Source organism: Amblyomma mixtum, chromosome 10 (assembly GCF_055824585.1).
Source record: "Amblyomma mixtum isolate Tamu chromosome 10, ASM5582458v1, whole genome shotgun sequence".
In the NCBI taxonomy this organism is placed as follows: Eukaryota; Metazoa; Arthropoda; class Arachnida; order Ixodida; family Ixodidae; genus Amblyomma; species Amblyomma mixtum.
The window spans coordinates 154,332,084-154,343,352 of record NC_143021.1 but is presented as its reverse complement, the minus strand read 5'-3'; positions in this window follow the sequence as shown (position 1 = coordinate 154,343,352).

Genomic DNA, 11,269 nt, shown 5'->3' with positions numbered 1-11,269 from the left:
GAAATCTAGAGCCCCATGTATTTTGCAATCTTAGTTCACGTTAACAATACCGTCTGGTCGGAATAATTATGGAGCCCTCCATTACGGCACCTCTTCCTACCTTCTCCAATTGCCTTCTTTAACTATTCTTTTAAGGCGCGGTTCAGATGTCTACCGAAATATTACAGAGATGCTGCGCTATTTCGTTTCCACAAGAAACGCTTTCATATTTTCAATTTCTGCCGCTGTTGCTCAGGTACTTAAGATTTCACCTAATGATCCCAACGATACGTATCAATGATATCCCTGCCGCGGGCTCCGAAGAACTGCGAGGCGTGAAATTATACCACCCCACAGCAAACCGCACCGCACTAGGCTGCTCCACACCAGCGCACACAACACGAAAGCACACCCCCACGCCGCCACGCTGCACATCACCTCCGCACCACACACCGCTATTGAATGCCATGCCATACGATACCATACCATATCATACCACAACATACCACACCATTTCATATGACATGCCATGTCATAACAACATTTCATATCCTACTACTCTCTGTAATACTATGCCATATCAAAATGAAAAGAAGTTAAGGCTCAATCGCTGAGGTTCACTGTCTGGAACAAAGGCTCACGTATACGTGATATCTCAGATAAAGTATGATAAGAAAATAGTCTTATCTCATATTCAAATCGAAACGACGTTCCTCGGGATTTTATTTGAGCGCTTGCGAACTCATGTCTCTACCTAAAAATTAAATTCTTCATTAATGCCCAGTTCATTACGAAAAACATGCTATATTCTCTCCTCCTGTGTGAGTTTAAGAGCAGAGCAACTCCTGAGCTTGTGTATTCCTATTTTATTACTATTATTATTTTATTATTATTGACTATTTACTTATATAAAGCGCAGCTCTAATTCCGCAATCATAATTATCAGTTTTTGTGTTCGAATCTGGTTTCTTTCTTTGTAGATCAGTCGCGCATTTTTATATTATTTTGATTTCAGATGTGTGGCTTGAGCTGCCAAAGTGATTTAGTAGTGATGGGTGTGGGGATCCGATGTTCTTTATTTGTCTATCGCCGCCGCCGCGGCGGCTCAGTTATCTTATGGTGCTTAGTTGATGCGGTTGAATTTCGATGGAGGCGAAATTCTCGAGGCCCGTGTACTGTGCGATATCAGTGCACGTTAAAGAGCCCCAGGTCTCTAAAATTCCAGAGCCCTTCACTATGGCGTCGTCATAGCGTGAGTCCTTTTGGGACATTAAACCCCAATAAGCCAAACGTATTGTGTCCATCGTGAGCACTCCGAACCGAGGCTCTTGGCGCAGCCTGCCACATTGCTTTGTTTTCATTAAACCTTCCTCACGCCTTCGGTAAAAATATCGATACCTTTACTTAGGTTCACACACACCCAAATATTTCTGATAAACTTCATGGTACTTCACGGACAGTGCCGAAAATTCCGTCCTGGCTCGCAGATTTCTAAACCCTTTCTTGGAAAGCTTGACTAGTGATCCATAACAACATTTAGGTTAGGAATGAAGAGAATTCCCGATGTCTGTGTGCCGCGTACCCTTTTTTCAACGAATGGAAGCATCTGAAAATGTTGAAATCTTTTCTTATAAGAGAACAACATGCTATGGATTAATCAACCACACAAGACTATTCATTTTATGTGCGCGCGTGTGTGTATGCGTTTGAATACTTAGTGCTCTGCCCTGAGAGAAGCCACTCATATCTTTGTGGACTGCGACTTTCAGCTCTGTTCAACCATTATAAATACGGATCATCAAAACAAGGAGAATAAAGCCGCCGTGGTGGCTGAGTGCTTATGGTGCTCGTCTGCTGAACAGAAAGACGCGGGTTCGATGCAGGCTACAGTTGGATGAAGGCGAAATGCTAGAGGCCGGAAAACTGTCCGGTGTTAGTGCACATATTAATAAACAAACTCCAGGTGGTCGAAATTATCCGGAGCCCTCAACAACGACGTTCCTCATAGCGTGAGTAGCTTTGCGACATTAAACCTCTTAAACCAAAATCCGGAAGGGTTCTTTTACGAGGAAAGATAAGAAGGGCGGACCGAAGAAGGTTACGCGAGAAACCCATCTTCCGTAGCTATGTTTGGGTGGCCCTGACGGTAAGGCCACGCTGGTCATCCACATTTGCGCTACACCGGAAGGCTTTTTACTGGAGCGAGGGGGGGGGGGGGGCGGGGGCGAGTTATGGGAGTCACTGCTGGACGATCGGGGTATTGCCATGTACAATAGTGGATGGTGGAATATAGAAACAAAAAGGCAAATTAGGGGGTGCTACGTGGGGCACAATGTGTTCATAATTGCAAGACGGGCATAGTGTTACTGTAGGTTCGGCGCCAGTTTGCCGCCTCCGCTTGACGGAGATTGTTGTGAAGTGCTAATTAGTGATACATAAGCATGATTTGCCACACTGACAAAGACTGGCCTCCAATGAAAACGGGAGGAAGGCCTTCATATGCTTTTAGGCCGTTATATATTTAGCCCCGGCCGGAGCGACGAAATATTTCACTGTGAATTGCCTGCCTTCTAGAACTTAAACTTTTTCCTGAGGAAGGCAACGAAACCCAGCTTTGATTTTCGTTTTCAGACATCTGTTACCTGTTAATATTATTATTATTACTATTATTTACACCTCTTCTGCCACATAAGAATGAGCCACTAGGTGGATTTCAGCGCGATGACCGAAGGCGATTCTATTGTGTACGCCACTAGCTAGGGAACAAATGGGCAGAGTGCGGTCTGGCACACTCCTTTGTTTATTTTCTCCACCCTCCTTCGCGCTTTAAGCCAGACATGCAGATGCCTCTTATAAAGAATGTCACATCCGCCAACTTTTGATAAATTAGGGGTGCCTCCATCGATAGGGCCCAACCCTACTCCAGGCTCATAGACCCATTTTTCCCTTAGAGTTGGGCGCAGCGCTGAAATTTGATTTCGGGAGAGCTAAACTAGACAACCATTCTTACATTCGTGGGTCCGATTTACTATCTGGCTGACTCGGGTTCTTCCTTGAATTAAACGAAACGTTTCTCGCATCAAGAAAATTTGTTTTGACAAAGGTACTGCATGCCCAGGACTATGAACTTACGACTGCAGTGTGGCCACTGAACATCTTTATGGAGTGTGAATCATCAGGTGTCGTGCGTGCGTCAGTTCCATTTTTGCACCCATTTTGCCTTTCTCTCACTTCGGGCTTTAATTTAGGCCCATAATAGCAGCTTTTTTTCCAGGCCGTATAAATACTTGTCTAGAACAACCTTGTACCACTGTTATTAAGAGTTGTCCCCATTCTAAATATCAATAAACCATGGTCATACTGTTCCGGTGCATAGTCGAGAGGCGAAGACGACGTAGTTTTGACGTTGGGCTGTTGACGACGACGAAGACGCTGCAGCTAGTGCTTGGGGTGACTATTTGGTATGCCTTCGGACTGCCGCCTCTCGCGTCTGCTGTTGAGCTAAACCTCCCTAATATTTGGTAGAGGTGCCGGGTCGGACACCTGGACCCTGCCCTGGACCTCCACAGCTGACGTCAGCTTCGAGCCACCTCTAAGCCGTCCAACATACCTCCAAAAATTGGACGCAAGCTGGGCGCTAAAAAAGACCTTGCTTCTCGAGTCCCGTCGTCTACAGAGTCATACCTCTCCTACATCCAGGACGTCCTCGCCCTGTGCCGTAAAGTAGACAGCGCCATGTCAGAGACTGACAAGGCGGGCCACAACCTGAAGGGGATCGCCGATGGCACTTTCAACCTTCTCCTGTGCAAAGATTGAGCAACCGTCGACTTGTCCTCCAGGTATGCCGGCAGTGCGAGCAAGCAGAACACCGCCGCATTGCTTCTCGTTTCGAGCACCTTCCGAATACGGCGGCGACATCCTCCTGCGAAGACCTGCCAACATTGCAAAAGCCGTCCCATCCTGCCAAATTGACCCGAATTGTGCGCAGAGAAATGGTGGCTATGACTCCTGTCACCTTCGCCCCCCAGCCGGCCGACGATACGATTGGTCTGGTCCAGGCCGTCGTTCGCCAGGAGTTTGTGAACGTGTTCCTCAATTCTGGCCTGCCCTCTGCATCGCCCTGTTTGCAAACCATCAGTTCACTGGTTCCTGCTGCTTCACCGACTCCGACCATACTGCCACATTACCGGTACCGGTATCCTGCGAATTGGCGCACGTCGGACGACCGTGCAACCTGCTTCACCTGTTCAGCATGCCAGCCACATTTCCCGCTACTGCCGCAGCCGTTGGTTTTCACCGCCTCATCTTAGCTCTACTTACGATCGTCCTGCCGACTACGCACCTAGTTCTAATTATGATCGTCGTGCCGTGTACGATCCACGCCAGATGTCTTCCCGTGCTGCGTTTCCACACGCCTTCAACACTCGCGACCCCGCGAAGGTCCAGCCGCTCGCCTTCACCTCAGATCCGATGCTCCCGTTCACCGCAACCTGGCTCTCACTCGGAAAACTAACCAACGCAGCTCCCTGAAAGGACGCTGCATTGATGACCCGGCCCGAAAATCTTCTCCTGACCCTTGCTCCTCACCGCAATCTTCTATATATCTTGGTGGACGGTGCCCCAGTCACCACTCTGATTGACACGGGCGCCCAAATTTCAGTCTTGAGATCCTCCTTCCGCCGTCGCCTGAAGAATGTAGGGACACCTGCCATTTCCTCAGCCGTTCGTGTCGCCGACTGAAGTGCTGCTGCCGTCGTTGGACTGTGCCCTGCGCGTGTTTGTATTGCCGGCCGTAGTACATCGGTCCTGTTTACTGTACTCGACCATTGCCCCCCCCCCCCAGATGTGATCCTGGGCATCGACTTTTTTTACAACGCACGCGACGCTAATTGATTGCCCTACAGGACTTCTTCCTTTGGACTTGCCGCTCTACTCTTAAAGCGCTGATACCAAGCCGCCCCGCTTACTTGCCGCTGAATTTACACTCATGCCGCTCGATGCGGCTGTCTATGTCCCAAGGTCCCAGTTTCTCGCCGTTCCTGATAGTGCCTACGTCATGTAACAAATCAAGGACATTATCCTCCAGCGTAACGTCATCCTTCCGCACACAGTCCTGATCGTCACCGGCAACCACACCCCTACCTAACGATTTTGAACTTAAGTCTCTCTCCCCAAGTTTTACCCCGTGGCATCGCACTCGCTTAACTGGTTCCTTTGGCCGTATACACGGTTTCTGCTCTCACAGCTGAGCCTAACACTAGTCTCCTAGCCCGTGCTCGCTCGGCCGCTTCACACCCGGACCCTACTTTTGCAATGATCGCGGCGGGTGTCCCACCTGACCATGCCAACACCCTCTGCGCCCTTTTAGCTTCGTGCCTTCGCTTTCGAGAATCGTCCTCTTGGCCAAACTGGGACACTTCGAGTTACTGATCAATTCGGTCTCGCCCTACCATGAGCTTGCCGTTCCGGTTAGATTAATTGGTAGAGCGACTGCTCCGGTGAAGCGGTGGTCCCGGGTTCGAACCCCGCACCAGGACGAATTTTTCTTTAACTACGAAGTTTTAAGACGGAAGCCTTTAATCCCTCATCGTTGTAAGCAGGAGTTGTCAACAGAAATGGCGCGCTTTTCAATTGGTCGAAACGGTCGTGACGTCACAGTGCGCGAATTTCAAACGAGGTTAATTGTTCTTTGGCTACTAACCATGCAACCAATCAAAGGGATCGTATAGTGATGCTGAAATTAAGTTTGACTGAGTTTAGTTAATTGCTTACTTAACCAATTTGTCTAATTAACCTTTCTAGTCAGACCAAATAAATAAATAAAACCTACTAGGAAACTGACCGAGCTTGGAAATCGAACCCCGGTCTCCGGAGTGCGAGTCGAGCACACTACCACTCCGCCATGCCAGCTCGATGGTTTGGAATGAACAAAGGTGCGTCTAGTGAATACGGTGTCTTCGTTCACTCCCATCTTCCTCCCTTCCCGTTACGGTGAGGTTTAGGTGTCCACCGAGATGTGAAAGACAGATACATTTCCTTTCCTCAAAAAGCAATTTCAAAAGCAATTTACCGACGAGCAAGGCGTATTGGTCCGTGTTTCAGATTGGCCCAAATTGTCGTGACGTCACCGCGCGCGGATTTTGACGGGTGTCCACCGAAATATGTGCAGCAGTTACTGGGCAACTTCCTTTCCTTAAATACAATTTTCGACTAGTGTCTACTGAGATATGCGAGACAGTTACTGCGTAATTTCCTTTCCTCAAATACAATTTCCATTTTCTTCATTACTGCCCATCTTTCTTCTTTCACTCACACTTCCCCCCTTCCTGTACGGTGCGGCTCAGGTGTCCACCGAGATGACAGAGAATTACAGTCCCATTTTCTTTCCTCAAAAAGCGTTGCGTTCAAAGGGCAACGCATCGCGCCGAACGGGTGGTGGCGTTCTTTGTACTCCGTGGCAGCGCTACAACACGCTGTCGCGTTCCACTCCTAAAGGCGAAGCTTAAGCGTCATTAATTGGCAGTTAATTAATGCACCAAGAAAATGTGCAGTGAACAATCGCGTAGCAGACTGCAGCACTCAGGCTTTCGCCTTTCACCACTTTAGCCGCTAAAGTTCCTCGTAATTTTCTGAGAAAGCTGTGCAGCTTTCCTTTGTAGCCGTATGGCTGCGCTTGGGTGGATGCCAATGAGTAATTACTCCCTTATTACAAATCTACTCCACCTTGGGGGATTCCCCTAAACATATGACCAACACACTTCCCAATTCGAGTTACTGAACAATTCGCTCACGCCCTACCATGAGCTTGCCGTTCCGGTTAGCTCAATTGGTCGAGCGACTGCTCCGGTGAAGCGGTGGTCCCGGGTTCGAACCCCGGACCAGGACGAATTTTATGCGAAGCATATTACTAGAGGTACACTACAGCCCTTCGCACACCACGTGACAAATGACGTCACGACAGAGGAAGATGAGGGTCCACCTCGCGCCGTCGCTGCGGTTGCACGCCGTGTAGACCACGTGGTACAGTGACGACACACCACGTGACATACCACGCGAAACATGACGTCATGACAGATCGCCGTCACGCGCTGGGAGAGGGAGAACGATGCCATCGCACAGACGCCGGAATGTCCTCGAGCGGCATTCCCGCGCATTTTGAACGCGCGTTCACACTCGGTGTAGGTGAAACGCTCGCTCCACCGGGCAGGCGGACGCGGCTTCCGTGGAAATCCAGGCGCCCACCCAACGCGCGTCTCGGGGTTAGTCGGCGTTCAGCTGTAGCCATGCCGTTGTCTTCCCCCACGACGAAGGCTTGTAGCGGTTGTATTAAAATGATCAAGTATTCAACCAAGGAAAGCCATGTATTAACAAGCCTAGCCATCAATATGCTTCGCATCTGACCAGGGTTAACCAAGTTAAGCCTCAGCCATTTTTTCTTTAACTACGAAGTTTCTGAGAAAGCTGTATAGCTTTCCTTTGTAGCCGTATGGCGGCGCTTGGGTGGATGCCAATGACTAATTACTCCCTTATTGGCTAAATTACTGTCCTGGCTCATCGCATCACTACTAGCAATGCCTGCCCAATCGCAGACCCTATCGTGTGTTTCTTCGTGAGCGCCTTGTCATCTAGACAGAGGTAGACAAGATGCCAGAGAACAACATTATCGATTCTTCTAGCAGCCCTTGGGTATCTCCTGTGGTGTTGGTCAGAAAGAAAGATGGCAGGTGGCGCTTCTATGCCGACTACCGCCACCTTAATCAAGTAACAAAGAAAGACGTCTAACCTCTTCCGAGAATTGATGATGGCCTCGACTGTCAGTATGGCACCAGCTATTTTTCTTCTATTGATCTCCATTCAGGCTGCTGGAAAACTGCTGTTGACGAAAGGGATCGTGAGTAGACTGCCTTTGTCACCCCCGATGGCCTGTACCAATTGATAGCAATTTCTTTCGGTCTCTGCAACGCTCCTGCTCTGCCTCTGGGACGCTCCTGCTGAACGCTCCCGATCCTGCTCTGCGCCTGTATGTGCTGCGTCACGATACTCTGTACCGATGCAATATGCACCCAAATGGTGCCGACCTCTTTCTCTTCTTCCCGACCCATCTCCGCTCCACAGTACTTGCCCAACTTCATGACGCTTCTGCTGCGGGGTGCCTCGGCGTGTCACTCACGTACCATACCGTGCCAAGGCGGTTCTTCTAGCCTCACCTTTACCGCTCTGTCCGCGAGTATGTTGATACTTGCGATCAATGTCAGCGCCGGAAAACGCCATCACATCGGCCTAGTGGCCAATTTCAACCAATGGACATTTCGACTGACAGATTTTTCCATGTTGGGCCCAACCTGCTGAGTCCGTTCCCCCCATCAACTTCTGGGAACAAGGGGATTGCCGTTCTGACCGATTACACTACCGGGTACGCTATCACGCGTGCTTTTTCTACCAGCTGTGCCCCGATGTTGCCAACTTTCCTCTCCGTGACGTCGGGCTACTTCATGGCACTCCTCTTCAACTGCTTAAGGATCGTGGCCTCTGCTTTCTTTCTAAATTGGTCCACGACCTTCTTTGATCATCCTCCATCCGCCACAAGTTCAGAATGGCCTACCACCCTCAGACCAACGGCCTTACCGAGTGCCTTAACCGCGCCCTGACAGACACGCTGTCTATGTATGTCTCAGACCACTATCGTGACTTGGACGTCAGTTTACCTTTCGTGACGCTAGCCTAGAATTGCACACGCCATGATAGCACGGGCTACTCTCCATTCTACCCGCTCTTTGGCCGCGACCTATGAGGGTCTGTGTGGCTCTGCGCGACTCCATATTATAGCACGAGGACGCACAGGTGCCTGTGCTGCGCTAAGTGTCTCCACACGGTGGCACGTGAGACCCCAAAACCAGATGAGGTTCGCATATGAGGACCACATGGAGAGGCTCGTTTACAGGAGTGGAAAAAAATAATAACGACAAAAAATTGGCATTGCGATAACCGAAAGAAGCAAAAAAAAAGTAAACACACACGCAGAGGTGACACAAATACACAGAATACACTCAAAATTGTGTCATTCTTGCAGAATGTTTAACAGGCGATATGTGGGGAAATGCATAGAAACCAACATATGAAGTTAAAGACAGCGCCAGAGTGTTAGATAGTTTATCAAAAAGACAAATTTCATTCCAGGGAACACCGCTTATCAACAACACAACATGAGTATTAGAATAAATACAAATGGCACGCAAAATAATAGAGGCGCAGAAAAAATCAAAATACAATTCAAGAGTGTGAAAAAAAGTCCAAACAAACAGAGTTTACCCAAATGCCGCGATCGGCAACAACAAAACGATAATAATGCGATTAATACACATGAGAGGAGCGTCACAGAATGCCTGCTTAACCACAACAAGAATAACTTCAATACCTCGACTAGATATGAAAGTGTTAAATACAGAAAATGTCGCTTTGCAATTATCATCACAGTATATTGAAGAAACAGTCGTCTGGGTGCAAAACAGTTCACAAAAAAACAAGCAAGATATTGCAGGAAGATTTAGCCGTAAAGACAGGAGAGTTTCCCAGGGCTTTAATTAATGCCAGCAGTCAAGGTGTTAAATTTAAAAATTAGATATGATTCACAGGCTTCCCTGTCGTAATGTGTCTGGAAGCCGATTTCAGTAAGGTGGCCTTGAACCTTGCTAATGAACGGCTTTTTGTGGTTGCATGTCTTGAACGTGGCAGATCTGGCAGTGATCGTATGTGTGCTCGGTGCTAATTTATTCTCAATCAGAAAAGAGTTTCAGTTTGCCCAATGTACTGAGCACGGCACACACAGCTCTCGAGAAGGTAGACTACGTTTCTGCCGTCACAGTAGAAATCTCGAATTTTGAATCAGAAAGACCACGCTGTGCTGCGAGCTTCTGTGACCTTATTGATCATTGCACAGAGTTTACAGCGCGGTTTATTGCAAGGCGTGTACCCTGAGACTTCCACGTTGTCTAGTTTTGAGGAGGTTACGCCATCTTTGATATTTCTTGCCCTCCGAAATGCGACACTGGGCTCTAAGCCCAGTGTCGGGAAGCAAGCGCTTCATTTTGTCGCTCTGAAGGAGAATGTTCTGATGCTTTCTGGGAACAGCATTAGCATTCGGTGCTTATGGAGCATAGGTTAATATCAGATTAATTGGGAAGTTCGTCTGCGCACTATTGATACTATTTATCATTGTATGGCGGTCTTGTGCTAGAGCTTTTTCCAAGGCATTGTCGATGATAAGCTTGGGGCAGCGTTGTCGGACCAAATCCTTGCGGAGTGTCTCTCAGGTGAAAGAGAAGTCCTCTTCACGGGAGTAGATGCGTTTAAATCTTAGAGCCTAGCTATATGGCATTCATTTCTTGCAATCTTTTACGTGGCTTCTTTCCAAATGCAAGTATTGGTGCCTGTCCGCTGGCTTTCTAACCACGGAGGTGAGAAGCTTGTTTTGCGAGATCTGAACTTTGGCATCCAGAAAGCTGATCGGAGAGATTGAGTAGGTGTAGAAGAAAGAGATGCTTCTGTGAGCATTATTAATGTCAGCGATAAGTTTGAATAGCTCTTCTTCTCCATGGCACCATATAAGAAATATGTCATCTATAAATCTCCTGCAAAAATGGGGTCTGAAGACACAGCTCTCTAAGTATTCGGCTGCGAGAATGCTCATAAATATATTGGCTTAATGAGTATCTACTTTTGCGCCCATTGGTGTGGCACTAATTCGCACATAGTGGTCGCGGTCAAATTCAGTATTATTCACTTCCAGCCCCGAATGCAGAAGAGTTTCAAGGGTCGTGCGATCCTCTGGTCTTTCCACTTGGGAACCTCTGTAAGCGTTAACGACTATCCTGATCCCACCCGAGTGGGGTATGTTGGTGTACTGGGACACGGCATCGACGGTAAGAAGTATGCTGTTTTCTGGAATGAACAGATCAATTATATCAGAAAGAAAATGAGTTTTGTCTTGGACAAACGAAGGAAATGTTGCTGGTATGTTTTGATTAAGCTGTCGACAAAACTGGAATTCTTTTCTGACGTGGTTTCTGTTCCGGAAATAATTGATAGCCATGGATTATTTTCCTTATGTTTTTTTTGGCAGAAGATAGAACCCACCGGGGATGGGAGACAACAAAAGCAAAAACTTTGCGATTTTATCAGTTATTTTGTTCTCCTTTACGAGGTCTTCTAGAGTGATTTGGACGAGATGTTTGAAATGTATTACATTGTTACGGGGAAATACTATTTACATTTATTTACAAGCGGTAGGTGA